This window comes from Moschus berezovskii, chromosome 18 (genome assembly GCF_049115385.1).
Source record: "Moschus berezovskii isolate FMDL1 chromosome 18, NW_MosBer_1.0, whole genome shotgun sequence".
In the NCBI taxonomy this organism is placed as follows: Eukaryota; Metazoa; Chordata; class Mammalia; order Artiodactyla; family Moschidae; genus Moschus; species Moschus berezovskii.
Window position 1 is genome coordinate 64,582,201 of NC_142477.1, and position 16,084 is coordinate 64,598,284.

Sequence of the window (16,084 nt, forward strand, 5' to 3'; positions counted from 1 at the left end):
ATCTCTTTCAAAGTTGGTGGCATCAGATGAACCCTCCTTTCACTGGTGAAGAAGAGGACCAGCAGCATCCCTTCTCCCTTACACTTTGGTAGTATATAGGTCCCTACTGTTGCTTCGTTACTGCAGTCATGTCCGACTCAGTAAGCTCCTCCGTCCATGGGATTCTCTAGGCAAGAGTGCTAGAGTGGGTTGCCATGCCCTCCTCCAGGGAATCTTCCTGACCCAGGGATCAAACTCAGGTCTTCTGCATGGCAGGCAAATTCTTTACCACTGAACCACCAGGGAAGCCCACACTGGTCCCTCAGTTCAGTTCAGTCGCTCAGTCGTGACCGACTCTTTGTGACCCCATGAATCACAGCACTCCAGGCCTCCCTGTCCATCACCAACTCCCAGAGTTCACTCAAACTCATGTCCATCAAGTCGGTGATGCCATCCAGTCATCTCATTCTCTGTCGTCCCCTTCTCCTCCCACCCCCAATCCTTCCCAGCATCAGAGTCTTTTCCAGTGAGTCAACTAGGTATCTTTAATCCCAGTGCAGCCCTGTAATCACCAGGTGTTGGACCTCATCACTGCTCCTAAGAGCTCACAGGATACAAAACCAAAAGTACACTAGCAGAGAGGCCTATTGATATCCAATATACCTCAGATAATAAAGAGTAATATTTCCTTTGGATTTAACACTTGGGAAAAATGTCCCTCCCCCTGGCCTCTGCTACTTTTCAGTCAGCTTTCTCTCAGATGAAGGGCTCTAACTCCTGGCATGATCCAGAGTGCTTCTACTTAGCCTGACCCTGACTCAAGACAGCTCAGTTACTAAGCCCACAGCCAGCTGTGGCTGTGACCTTGAACATAATTTCAGGTTACTGTCCTTGAGAATAACAAGTCCTGTTCTTATAACAGCTGTTCTGTCTCTTCCTGGAAGAAACTGTTCAACTTTTCACAGCTATTTCTCATAAATCTAATTTTTAAATTTAATTTTTCTTAAAACAATAGAAAAGTTGTTGCTCTCTGAGCTGACTGGTTTCCTACTTCCCTCTAGCCAGCTGCCTGCCTCTCCATGGGGCAAAAGCCTCACATGATGTCCTAAGTGTCTAAAGCAAGACAGGAAGTTTTACTAAATCTAAACTTTTAAAATGGATATCTGACTTTTCATTGTGTATTTAATCGCTGACATATCTGAATTTTTCTGACAATAGAACTTCAAGTCTTATCACTCTGGGACAAGAATCTCTCATGTTCTGATCTCAGCAGTTGATTTAATAGAATTTTTGAGACTTCCCTGATGGGCCAGTGGTCAAGATTTGGTACTTCCACTGCAGTGGGCACCAATTTGATCCCTGTCTGGTGAAACTAGGATCCTGCTATGCTGTGTGGCCAAAAATAAAAAATTTTTAAAAATAACAAAAGATAATATACATGCTACAATGCCGTTCTCCCCAATCATCCCACCTTCACCCTCTCCCACAGAGTCCCAAAGACTGTTCTATATGCCTATGTCTCTTTTGCAGTCTCGTATACAGGGTTCAGGTTACCATCTTTCTAAATTCCATATATATGCGTTAGTATACTGTATTGATGTTTTTCTTTCTGGCTTACTTCACTCTGTATAATTGGCTCCAATTTCATCCACCTCATTAAAACTGATTCAAATGCATTCTTTTTGATGACTGAAAAATACTCCATTGTGTATATGTACCAAAGCTTTCTTATCCATTCATCTGCAGATGGGGTGAAGGTGGGATGATTGGGGAGAACGGCATTGTAGCATGTATATTATCATAAGTGACCAGTCCAGGTTCGACGCATGATACAGGATGCTTGGGGCTGGTGCACGGGGATGACATGGAGGGAGGATATGGGGAAGAGGGAGGTGGGAGGGGGGTTCAAGAAAGAGAACACATGTACACCCGGGGCGGATTCATGTCAATGTATGGCAAAACCAACCAATATATTAATGTAAGGTAATTTGCCTCCAATAAAATAAATTTAAAAAAAATAAAAAATAAAATAAAATAACAAAAGATATTTTTCCTCAGAAATGGCTTAAATGGGTGTTTCAAGATTGTGTAGATAAAGCATATAGTTCTTCTACTTTTTTCATACTTGAAAAACCTCATTTTTATGCCTAAATAAATTTTAAAATACAGATTCAGCTCAGATTTTCTAATTATGAAACCCATCCTATATTCTAAATTTATCTTCCAAAGATTTTTAATGTGCTCAGTAGATCAGCTGTGTTCTTTGTACCCCCATGGACTGTAGCCCACCAGGTTCCTCTGCCCATGGAATTTTCCAGGCAAGAATACTGGAGTTGGGAACCATTTCCTCCTCCAGGGAATCTTTCTGACCCAGGGATTGAACCTGCATCTCTTGCATCTCCTGCATTGTCAGGGTTTTTTTTTGTTTTTTTTTTTTACCACTAATGCCACCTGGGAAGCCCCATAAAAACCCAACTGAATAGTAGATGAAAATATATTTTGGACTCATAATAGTTCCCTGATCCAGGGAATACAAGCAACAAATTGAGATACAAACAAACAACATCTTTGTACCCAATTAACTTTTTCCTGTAAGTATGATGGTTGCTGAAACACTTTGATATCTCCAGGAAAGTGCCATTCTCAACAATCTACACCTAATAGGGTGAGAAGGATGGGAGATGATTTAGAGGACAAAAGATCAATTGAATGTCTATTTGAAAACTCTTTTGTGTGACTAGTCTTACCCTGGAAACTATTATATTTACCTAAATTACAAAAAGTAGCTGTTGGCACACATTTCTAGAAAACGTTGGAAACACCAATTTACAGCAGCAAGAACTACCACACTGTAGACTGAAAAGAGTGTCAAGTGTACTGGTAAACATCAAGCTACATATGGTCTCTGGCAGCACACGCTCGGGAGCAGTCTGTGAGGAGGAAGGAGATGAAAGGCTCTGGGCACTTGGTGCTTTCTGGGAAGAAGTCATGGCTCTGCACAGGAGCTTAGAAAGCCAGAAGCAGCTGTCAGCTTGGGCTGAGTGGAAAGTACATGACATATGCTCAGTCTGAGCCTCTTTCATTATCATGTTTCATTTTGGTGGTGCTGAGTCTTTAAACCTAATGGAAGGAAGTCTTGTAAAAATAAATCTCAATGTTTTAAGAGTAATTATAAGCATTATCCATACTAATGGTGGTTATTCATTCATGTAGTATTTTCAGGACTTTACATGTTTACTAGGAGATAGAGAAAACACCCCTGATTTTGCAAGCTGATTCATTCTTTTTCCTGTTCTCCTCCTTATTATTTTGAATAAGAGACATTGAGCCAGAAGTTAGATAATGTGAGCAGCATTAGGCATAGTTTGTATACAGACAGCTGGAAAATATAGGTAATCAAATTAAAACATGACTTCTCTCAATACTCAGTAACAGATGAACCCATGGGAAACATCTCTGTTCCCTTCTAAGTGAACATTTTGACCTTCTGCCCCTTTTCCATTCCTCCCAGATTGTCCTTTCCCCCCATCTTTACCTGTTAATATTACATGGTATTATTACAACACAAAACATAAGCCTTGAAGGGGCCAGACATGATTTCTACCTCTGATCTCTGTAGACTTAATTTCTGTCCCAGGCATTTGACACTTACCTTTCAATGGCTTGCAGTAGAGTTAGCATGATATGTCCTGATTTGACCGCGAAGCCCAGATTAACCTCTTTCCTAGTATCCTTTTTTATGTAGCATTTGCCTCAGATTTGGGGGTTTTGTTTTAAACAGAGTCTTATTATTAACAGTGATGTTGCAATAACCAGGATGGACTGGATGGACCTCCATTGTGCACTTTTTTCTTCTGCCAATGTGGCATCCAGGAGTGTGTGAGGCACACGTGCACCGAACAAGGTTCTCACTTTAACACGTAAATGAAAGACGACCGGCAGTAACCTGTCTCTTTTCCTGACCTTTTAAAGATACAGTGTCAGCTAATATTTCCATCTCAAGGACAGCAAGCAGGACACTCACTAATAAAAACAAGTGCTGGAAACAGAAGCAGTAAAGGACAGCTTGCTCATGCCAGCCCACAGTGGTGGGGGGAGTGATTGACTCTGTCACTCCAGCTGGATACTGATCATCCAGCCAGTTGTGCCAGGACCTCTAGGAGCATGAAGCAAGGTCTCCAGGCCACTTGGCATGAGGATCAGTGGGAAACTGGGGAAATTATAGGTTGTACCATGGAATATGTCCAGTTAACAGAGGCTGAACAATTCTGCCATACTGCATACAGAGAAGACTGTTGAAATGCTTTTGTTGCAACAGCTCTCTCATTTATCATATGGTGCAAACCAACACTGATTTATTTTATTGCTTGGCAGCACTTTTTATTTTACAAAAAAAATTCCTGTCGTCAGCATGAGCTTTATTATTACGGATGAGATTAAATCCACATAGCATAAAATTCACCATTTCAACCAGTATAAAGTGTCTAATTCAGTGGCTTTTAGTATGTTCACAGTGTTGTGCAATCATAACCACTATCAAATTCTAGAACATTTCCAGAACCCCCCTGCTCTGAATCTGTACCTGTTTGCAGCCACTCCCAACTTCCCTCTCCTTCTCTTCTGGCAGTTGTCAGTCTGCTTTTTTGTGTCTCCAGGGTTTTGCCTATTCTGGATATTTTAAATAGAGTCACAGAATGTGAAGGCTTTTGTATCTGGACTCTTTTACTCAGGTTACACGTTGTAATGTGTATCAGTACTTCATTCCTTTTTATTTTTGAATTATATTCTGTTGTTTAAATAAATATACTACACATTGTTTTCCATTCATTTAATGGACATTTGTGTTATTTCCAATTTTCAGCTACTATGAATAATGTAGCCATGAATAACTGTGGACATTATGTAGACATAAGTTTTCCATTTTCTTGGATTATATACCTGAGACTGGAATTGTTGGATCATATGGTAATTTTTTGAAAGACTACCAAACTGTTTTCCAAAGTAGCTATATCATTTTACATTCCCACCAGGAAAGTATGAGAGTTCCCACTTCTCTATTTCCTAGCCAACACTTGTTACTATCTGTTATTTGATTAGAGCCATCCTAGTGGATGTGAGTTGGTATCTTATTATGGCTTTGATTTACATTTACCACCCTTATGGCAGAAAGTGAAAAGGAACTCAAAAGCCTCTTGATGAAAGTGAAAGAGGAGAGTGAAAAGGTTGGCTTGAAGCTCAACATTCAGAAAACAAAGATCATGGCATCTGGTCCCATCACTTCATGGGAAATAGATGGGGAAACAGTGTCAGGCTTTATATTTTTGGGCTCCAAAATCACTGCAGATGCTGATTGCAGCCAAGAAATTAAAAGACGCTTACTCCTTGGAAGGAAAGTTATGACCAACCTAGATAGCATATTAAAAAACAGAGACATTACTTTGCCAACCAAGGTCCGTTTAGTCAAGGCTATGGTTTTTCCCGTGGTCATGTATGATGTGAGAGTTGGACTGTGAAGAAAGCTGAGCACCGAAGAATTGATGCTTTTGAACTGTGGTGCTGGAGAAGACTCTTGAGAGTCCCTTGGACTGCAAGGAGGTCCACCCAGTCCATTCTAAAGGAGATCAATCCTTGGTGTTCATTGGAAGGACTGATGCTAAAGCTGAAACTGCAATACTTTGGCCACCTCATGCGAAGAGTTGACTCACTGGAAAAGACTCTGATGTTGGGAGGGATTGGGGGCAGGAGGAGATGGGGACGGCAGAGAATGAGATGGCTGGATGGCATCACCGACTCGATAGACATGAGTTTGAGTGAACTCCGGGAGTTGGTGATGGACAGGGAGGCCTGGTGTGCTGTGATTCATGGGGTTGCAAAGAGTTGGACACGACTGAGCGACTGAACTGAACTGAACTGAATGACGGATGATGTTGAGCATCTTCTCTTATGTATAGTGGCCATTTACAAATCTTCGCTGGAGAAATGTATTTTCAAATTCTGTGTACATTTTTCAGTTGTGTGGTTTGTCTTTTTATTATTGAGTTGTAAGTGTTCATTATATGTCTGGATACTATCCCAGCAAGAGACACATGATTTACAAATATTCTCTGCCATTGTGTCAGCTGTATTTGCACTCTCTTGGTAGTGTCCTTTGATGTACAAATGCTTTTAATTTGGATGACGTCTAATTTTATGTTTTCTTTTGCTGCTTCTGACTTTGAAGTCTTATTTAAGAAACCACTGCCTATTTTAATGTTATGAAGACTTAACCTTAAATTTCCAACTAAGCATTTTCAGTTTTTTTTTGTTTGTTTTTATTTTTATTTATTTTTTAAAAATTTTAATTGGAAGCTAATTACTTTACAATATTGTATTGCTTTTGCCATACATTTACATGAATCTGCCCCGGGTGTCAGGTGTTCCTCATCTTGAACCCTCCTCCCACCTCCTTCCCCATATCATCCTTCTGGGTCATCCCAGTGCACCAGACCTGAGCATCCTGTATCATGCATCGAACCTGGACTGGCGATTTATTTCACAGATGATAATATACATATTTCAATGCCGTTCTCCCAAATCATCCCACCCTCACCCTCTCCCACAGAGTCCAAAAGACTGTTCTATACATCTGTGTCTCTTTTGCTGTCTCAAATACAGGGTTATCATTACAATCTTTCTAAATTCCATATACGTGTGTACTATTGCCTAGAAAATCCCATGGATGGAGGAGCCTGGTAGGCTGCAGTACGTGGGGTCTCTAAGGGTCGGACACGACTGGGCGACTTCACTTTCACTTTTCACTTTCACACATTGGAGAAGGAAATGGCAAACCACTCCAGTGTTCTTGCCTGGAGAATCCCAGGGATGGGGGAGCCTGGTGGGCTTCCGTCTATGGGGTCACACAGAGTCGGACACGACTGAAGTGACTTAGCAGCAGCAGCAGCAGCAGCAGCGTTAGTATATTGTATTGGTGTTTTTCTTTCTGGCTTACTTCACTCTGTATAATAGGTTCCAGTTTCATACACCTCATTTCAGTTCAGTTCAGTTCAGTCGCTCAGTCGTGTCCGACTCTCCGCGACCCCATGAATCACAGCACGCCAGGCCTCCCTGTCCATCACCAGCTCCCGGAGTACACTCAAACTCATGTCCACAGAGTCGGTGATGCCATCCAGCCATCTCATTCTCCGTCGTCCCCTTCTCCTCCCGCCCCCAACCTTTCCCAGCATCAGAGTCTTTTCCAGTGAGTCAACTCGTCGCATGAGGTGGCCAAAGTATTGCAGTTTCAGCTTCAGCATCAGTCCTTCCAATGAACACCCAGGATTGATCTCCTTTAGAATGGACTGGTTGGATCTCCTTGCAGTATAAGGGACTCATTAGAATGGATTGAAATGCATTCTTTTTAATGGCTGAGTAATACTCCATTGTGTATATGTACCGCAGCTTTCTTATCCATTCATCTGCCGATGGACGTCTAGGTTGCTTCCATGTCCCGGCTATTATAAACAGTGCTGTGATGAACATTGGCGTACACGTGTCTCTTTCACTTCTGGTTTCCTCAGTGTGTATGCCCAGCAGTGGGATTGCTGGGTCGTATGGCAGTTCTATTTCCAGTTTTTTAAGGAATCTCCACACTGTTCTCCATAGTGGCTGTACTAGTTTGCATTCCCACCAACAGTGTAAGAGGGTTCCCTTTTCTCCACACCCTCTCCAGCATTTATTGCTTGTAGACGTTTGGATAGCAGCCATTCTGACTGGTGTGAAATGGTACCTTATTGTGGTTTTGATTTGCATTTCTCTGATAATGAGTGATGTTGAACATCTTTTCATGTGTTTGTTAGCCATCTGTATGTCTTCCTTGGAGAAATGTCTGATTAGTTCTTTGACCCATTTTTTGATTGGGTCATTTATTTTTCTGGAATTGAGCTGCAGGAGTTGCTTGTATATTTTTGAGATTAATTCTTTGTCAATTGCTTCATTTGCTATTATTTTCTCCCATTCTGAAGGCTGTCTTTTCACCTTGCTTATAGTTTCCTTTGTTGTGGAGAAGCTTTTAATTTTAATTAGGTCCCATTTATTTATTTTTGCTTTTATTTCCAATATTCTGGGTGGTGGGTCATGGAGGATCCTGCTGTGATTTATGTTGGAGGGTGTTTTGCCTATGTTCTCCTCTAGGAGTTTTATAGTTTCTGGTCTTACATTTAGATCTTTAATCCATTTTGAGTTTATTTTTGTGTATGGTGTTAGGGAGTGTTCTAGTTTCATTCTTTTACAAGTGGTTGACCAGTTTTCCCAGCACCACTTATAAAGAGATTGTCTTTTCTCCATTGAATATTCTTGCCTCCTTTGTCAAAGATAAGGTGTCCATCAGTTCAGTTCAGTTCAGTAGCTCAGTCGTGTCCGACTCTCCGCGACCCCATGAATCACAGCACGCCAGGCCTCCCTGTCCATCACCAACTCCCGGAGTACACTCAAACTCATGTCCACAGAGTCAGTGATGCCATCCAGCCATCTCATTCTCCGTCGTCCCCTTCTCCTCCCGCCCCCAACCTTTCCCAGCATCAGAGTCTTTTCCAGTGAGTGAACTCACTGCATGAGGTGGCCAAAGTATTGCAGTTTCAGCTTTAGCATCAGTCCCTCCAATGAACACCCAGGATTGATCTCCTTTAGAATGGACTGGTTGGATCTCCTTACAGTATAAGGGACTCTCATGCGTGGATTTATCTCTAGGTTTTCTATTTTGTTCCATTGATCTATATTTCTGTCTTTGTGCCAGTACCATACTGTCTTGATGACTATGGCTTTATAGTAGAGCGGGAAGTCCAGCATGTTGATTCCCCCAGTTCCATTCTTCTTTCTCAAGATTGCTTTGGCTATTTGAGGTTTTTTGTATTTCCATATAAATTGTGAAATTATTTGTTCTAGCTCTGTGAAAAATACTGTTGGTAACTTGATAGGGATTGCATTGAATCTATAGATTACTTTGGGTAGTATACTCATTTTCACTATATTGATTCTTCCAATCCATGAACACAGTATATTTCTCCATCTATTAGTGTCTGCTTTGATTTCTTTCACCAATGTTTTATAGTTTTCTCTATGTAGGTCTTTTGTTTCTTTAGGTAGATATATTCCTAAGTATTTTATTCTTTTTGTTGCAATGGTGAATGGAATGTTTCCTTAATTTCTCTATTTTCTCATTATTAGTGTATAGGAATGCAAGGGATTTCTGTGTGTTGATTTTTATATCCTGCAACTTTACTATATTCATTGATTAGCTCTGGTAATTTTTTGGTGGAGTCTTTAGGGTTTTCTATGTAGAGGATCATGTCATCTGCAAACAGTGAGAGTTTTACTTCTTCTTTTCCAATTTGTATTCCTTTTATGTCTTTTTCTGCTCTGATTGCTGTGGCCAAAACTTCCAAAACTATGTTGAATAGTAGTGGTGAGAGTGGGCACCCTTGTCTTGTTCCTGACTTTTAGGGAAATGCTTTCAATTTTTCACCATTGAGGATAATGTTTGCTGTGGGTTTGTCGTATATAGCTTTTATTATGTTGAGGAATGTTCCTTCTATTCCCACCTTCTGGAGGTTTTTTTTTTTTTATCATAAATGGATGTTGAATTTTGTCAAAGGCTTTCTCTGCATCTATTGAGACAATCATATGGCTTTTAGTTTTCAATTTGTTAATGTGGTGTATTACACTGATTGATTTGCGGATATTAAAGAATGCTTGTATCCCTGGGATAAAGCCCACTTGGTCATGATGTATGATCTTTTTAATGTGTTGTTGGATTCTGATTGCTAGAATTTTGTTAAGGATTTTTGTATCTATGTTCATCAGTGATATTGGCTGGTAGTTTTCTTTTTTGTGGCATCTTTGTCAGGTTTTGGTATTAGGGTGATGGTGGCCTCATAGAATGAGTTTGGAAGTTTACCTTCCTCTGCAATTTTCTGGAAGAGTTTGAGTAGAATAGGTGTTAGCTCTTCTCTAAGTTTTTGGTCGAATTCAGCTGTGAAGCCATTTGGACCTGGGCTTTTGTTTGCTGGAAGATTTCTGATTACAGTTTCAATTTCCATGCTTCTGATGGATCTGTTAAGATTTTCTATTTCTTCCTGGTTCAGTTTTGGAAAGTTGTACTTTTCTAAGAATTTGTCCATTCCTTCCAAGTTGTCCATTTTATTGGCGTATAATTGCTGATAGCAATCTCTTATGATCCTTTGTATTTCTGTGTTGTCTGTTGTGGTCTCTCCATTTTCATTTCTAATTTTATTGATTTGGTTTTTCTCCCTTTGTTTCTTGATGAGTCTGGCTAGTGGTTTGTCAATTTTATTTACCCTCTCTAAGAACCAGCTTTTGGCTTCGTTGATTTTTGTGATGGTCTCTTTTGTTTCTTTTGCATTTATCTCTGCCCTAATTTTCAAGATTTCTTTCCTTCTACTAACCCTGGGGTTCTTCATTTTTTCCTTTTCTAGTAGTATTAGGTGTAGAGTTAGGTTATTTAGTTGACTTTTTTCTTGTTTCTTGAGGTATGCCTGTATTGCTATGAACCTTCCCCTTAGCACTGCTTTTACAGTGTCCCACAGGTTTTGGGTTGTTCTGTTTTCATTTTCATTCATTTCTATGCATATTTTGATTTCTTCTATGATTTTTTCATTATTCAGCAGTGTGTTGTTCAGCCTCCATATGTTGGAATTTTTAATAGTTTTTCTCCTGTAATTGAGATCTAATCTTACTGCATTGTGGTCAGAAAAGATGCTTGGAATGATTTCAATTTTTTTGAATTTACCAAGCTATATTTATGGCCCAGGATGTGATCTATCCTGGAGAAGGTTCCATGTGCACTTGAGAAGAAGGTGAAATTCATTGTTTGGGGGTGAAATGTCCTATATATATCTATTAGGTCTAACTGGTCTATTGTATCATTTAACGTTTGTGTTTCCTTGTTAATTTTCTGTTTAGTTGGTCTATTCATAGGTGTGAATGGGGTATTAAAGTCTCCCACTATTATTGTGTTATTGTTAATTTCCCCTTTCATACTTGTTAACATTTGTCTTACATATTGTGGTGCTCCTATGTTGGTACATATATATTTATAATTGTTATATCTTCTTCTTGGATTGATCCTTTGATCATTATGTAGTATCCTTCTCTGTCTCTTTTCACAGCCTTTGTTTTAAAATCTATTTTATCTGATATGAGTATTGCTACTCCTGCTTTCTTTTGGTCTCTATTTGCGTGGAATATCTTCTTCCAGCCCTTCACTTTCAGTCTGTATGTGTCCCTCGTTTTGAGGTGGGTCTCTTGTAGACAACATATATGGGGGTCTTGTTTTTGTATCCATTCAGCCAGCCTTTGTCTTTGGGTTGGGGCATCCAACCCATTTACATTTAAGGTAATTATTTTTTTGAAGGTTGACTCTTTTTCTAAATTCATTTGTCTCATTTTTAATTCTAAATTCTCTTGCACATGTACCAGAAAAAATGAAGTGAGAGCTGTCAATATGTCGTCTCCATTAGTAAAGAAAGAATTTTTAAACAACTGATGCCTGTTTCATATCTGTGACATCAAATGCTTCAGATAGAAATCAGTTGGGTTGATACCAATAATGATTCATGTTTTAAAATCAAATCGATAGAGTCAGAGTATCTTTTGAAAGCTCATTGTATTGAATTTGTGACTTGGGCCAGACCACTGTGAAGTCTTCGATTTTATGGTTTCTGACATGCAAGTTAACTTTACCTCAGGTCAAATACTACAGACCAGGAATCAGAATGATAGCAGGCTTCTTAATGGCACCACAGATAGCTTGAAGACAATGGAACAAGGCCTTCAAAATCTGAGTAAAAGTGACTTCTTAACCCAGTCAAATGATCCATCAAATGTGAGGGTTGAATAATGACATTTTCAGATACTTACATTCTTTCCAAGCACTGTCTCAAGAAACAACTAGAAGATGTTCTCTAGCAAAACGAGACAGTAGATCTAGACAGGAAAGGAAAAGAGTCCAGTTAACGGGTCCCAGGAGGCCTTGAAAGAGAAGCCCCAAGAAAACTGACCTGGCAGCCTGTGGCCTTGGGACCAGGTTCCCTGAGGCCTTGGTACAGGTGTTCCCTATTCCTTTGTAAAAGACTATCCCTTTAAATGGACAGCAATTTACACTTGAAAAGGATTTCTTAAATTTGTGATGTTTTCACTGCAGCATTCTTTTTATTGTGAGCTCGGGCTTCCCTGGTAGCTTAGCTGGTAAAGAATTCATCTGCAATGTGGGAGACCTCCGTTTGATTCCTGGGTCAGGAAGATCTGCTGGAGAAGGGATAGGCTACCCACTTCATTATTCTTGGGCTTCCCAAGTGGCTTAGCTGATAAAGAATCTGCCTGCAATATGGGAGAATTTGCCTGGGTTTGATACTTGGGTTGGGAAGATCCCCTGGAGAAGGAATAGACTACCCACTTCCGTATTCTGGCCTGGAGAATTCCATGAACTGTATAGTCCATGGGGTCACAAAGAGTTGGACATGACTAAGCGACATTCAGAAAAAGAAGATCATGGCATCTGGTCCCATCACTTCATGGGAAATAGATGGGGGAACAGTGGAAACAGTGTCAGACTTTATATTTTTGGGCTCCAAAATCACTGCAGATGCTGATTGCAGCCATGAAATTAAAAGACGCTTACTCCTTGGAAGGAAAGTTATGACCAGCCTAGATAGCATATTAAAAAGCAGAGACATTACTTTGCCAACAAAGGTCCGTCTAGTCAGTTCAGTTCAGTTCAGTTCAGTCGCTCAGTCGTGTCCGACTCTCCGCGACCCCATGAATCACAGCACGCCAGGCCTCCCTGTCCATCACCAACTCCCGGAGTACAATCAAACTCATGTCCACAGAGTCGGTGATGCCATCCAGCCATCTCATTCTCCGTCGTCCCCTTCTCCTCCCGCCCCCAACCTTTCCCAGCATCAGAGTCTTTTCCAGTGAGTCAACTCGTCTCATGAGGTGGCCAAAGTATTGGAGTTTCAGCTTTAGCATCAGTCCCTCCAATGAACATCCAGGATTGATCTCCTTTAGAATGGACTGGTTGGATCTCCTTGCAGTATAAGGGACTCTCAAGAGTCTTCTCCAACACCACAGTTCAAAAGCATCGATTCTTTGGCGATCAGCTTTCTTCACAGTCCAACTCTCACATCCATACATGACCACGGGAAAAACCATTGCCTTGACTAGACGGAAGGCTATGGTTTTTCCCGTGGTCATGTATGGATGTGAGAGTTGGACTGTGAAGAAAGCTGAGCACCGAAGAATTGATGCTTTTGAACTGTGGTGCTGGAGAAGACTCTTGAGAGTCCCTTGGACTGCAAGGAGATCCAACCAGTCCATTCTAAGGGAGATCGATCCTGGGTGTACATTGGAAGGATTGATGCTAAAGCTGAAACTCCAATACTTTGGCTACCTCATGCGACGAGTTGACTCACTGGAAAAGAGTCTGATGCTGGGAAGGATTGGGGGTGGGAGGAGACAGGGACGGCAGAGAATGAGATGGCTGGATGGCATCACCGACTGTATGGACATGAGTTTGAGTGAACTCCGGGAGTTGGTGATGGACAGGGAGGCCTGGTGTGCTGTGATTCATGGGGTCGCAAAGAGTTGGACATGACTGAGTGACTGAACTGAACTGAAGCGACTTTCAGAGTACATCATGAGGAACGCTGGGCTGGAAGAAGCACAAGCTGGAATCAAGATTGCCGGGAGAAATATCAATAACCTCAGATATGCAGATGACACCACCCTTATGGCAGAAAGTGAAGAGGAACTCAAAAGCCTCTTGATGAAAGTGAAAGAGGAGAGTGAAAAGGTTGGCTTGAAGCTCAACATTCAGATAACAAACGTCATGGCATCTGGTCCCATCACTTCATGAGAAATAGATGGAAAAACAGGGGAAACAGTGTCAGACTTTATATTTTTGGGCTCCAAAATCACTGCAGATGCTGATTGCAGCCATGAAATTAAAAGACGCTTACTCCTTGGAAGGAAAGTTATGACCAACCTAGATAGCATATTAAAAAGCAGAGACATTACTTTGCCAACAAAGGTCCGTGTAGTCAAGGCTATGGTTTTTCCTGTGGTCATGTATGGATGTGAGAGTTGGACTGTGAAGAAAGCTGATCGCCGAAGAATCGATGCTTTTGAACTGTGGTGCTGGAGAAGACTCTTGAGAGTCCCTTGGACTGCGAGGAGATCCAACCAGTCCATTCTAAAGGAGATCAATCCTGCATGTTCATTGGAAGGACTGGTGCTAAAGCTGAAACTCCAATACTTCGGCCACCTCATGAGACGAGTTGACTCACTGGAAAAGACTCTGATGCTGGGAAGGATTGGGGACGGGAGGAGAAGGGGACGACGGAGAATGAGATGGCTGGATGGCATCACCGACTCGATGGACATGAGTTTGAGTGAATTTCGGGAGTTGGTGATGGACAGGGAGGACTGGCATGCTGTGATTCATGGGGTCGCAAAGAGTCGGTCACGACTGAGCCACTGAACTGAAGTGACTTTCACTTCACTTCTCCATTCTTTCCCTATTTGTTTACATACCATTAAGTGATGCATAAAGAGAGGTATCACTGGAATCCTAAATTTCCTCTCCTACAAGAGAGAGAGAATCCTGTGTCTTTGAACCTTAAATATACTTCACTGTCCCTTCTCTGCTCAATGCTTATGTTCTGGCAGAGGACTAAGTTCCATAAGACTCGCTGGTTTCCTTGGGGCTCTCTGGGTATGAGTCCTTCTAAGATTGATTCATGTGGAGCACTCACGTGAAGCAACCTGGACCCCTGCACTGAGGCATCAGTGAGCCACTTAATTCAGAAATAGGATGGCTGTCCTGCTTCCACACACCATTGGGAGGTCTGGTTAGGCCTGAAGGTGAATGACCTCCTTAACGAGAATGTAGAACGTTTGCTGAAAGGAAAAAATTATAGAATAAAACATTAGGCCTCTCCTTTCAGAGAAGGGAATCTAGCATAGTGCTCCATCCCCATAGAACTTTCTGTTATGGTGGAAATATTCTGGGTCATCTAATAAGTTAGCTGTGGCTATTAAGTACTTGATAGTGAATGAGACCGAGGAAATGGAATTTTCACTTCATTTAGCTTTAGTTCACTTAAATTTATATTTAAATAGCCATTCTTGGCTAGTGGCTACCATATTGGACAATGCAGGTCTAGAAAGAAGTTGTCAGTGTTTCTGGTTCAGTAAGTTATGTTTATAACTTCTTAGGGTTTTCTGAACCTATTATTTCCTCTCCTTTAGAGACAAATGATAACCTAGAACTACAAGGGTTAGATTAATTATTTCAGGGAGAAGGGAAAGAGGGAAAGTAGAGGCTTAGGGAGTGAAATAACCTCAAGGGAAGACTGTGGGAGCATCTAAAAATAAGAAAGGCAGAAATATTGATATCAACTAGTTTTTGTAGGAGATGGAGGTTAGGAGGAAGGAAGGGAGTTCAGAAAGCCTATCAGGGGTGAATGACTGGTTCTGGGTGCTCAGCCGGCCCATTGTTAGGGGAGCCCAGCCTGGGAGATCACACTGCAAATAGTGTGAACTCACTTCTTTCATTCATTTTTCGAAATTAGCTACTCATTTCTTTTAAATAATATCTTTCAATTTAAATACCTAAATTACCATGAATAAACAAAATGTGCTTCACTTTGGTTAGCATAATCAAGGCAGTGATTCTTTTTAAAATTAGTAGATGAAGTCTAATGTGGACATGTACTAACAATTTGAACACCAGAAAGTGTGTGATGGCACATGTGTGCACGTACACTGCAAATCTTACCTTACGTCTTTTCTATAAATGATCAAGGTGCTTCCCTAATTTACTGACTGAAAAAACATGACCAAAGATCCAAAGGAATTTCCTGTCACTGCTCTAGAATGCCTGATTTCCTCGCCTCACCTTGGCAGCAGGGTCCTGACCTGCATTATAGAACTTGCACATGTCTCTCTTTCACACACACATGTGCTCCTTAATTTTTCATAAGTCTGTGGATAAATGAAGAGATAACCAGTCTTCTGAGGCTTTACTTTCTCTTGGAAGAAATATCAAGTT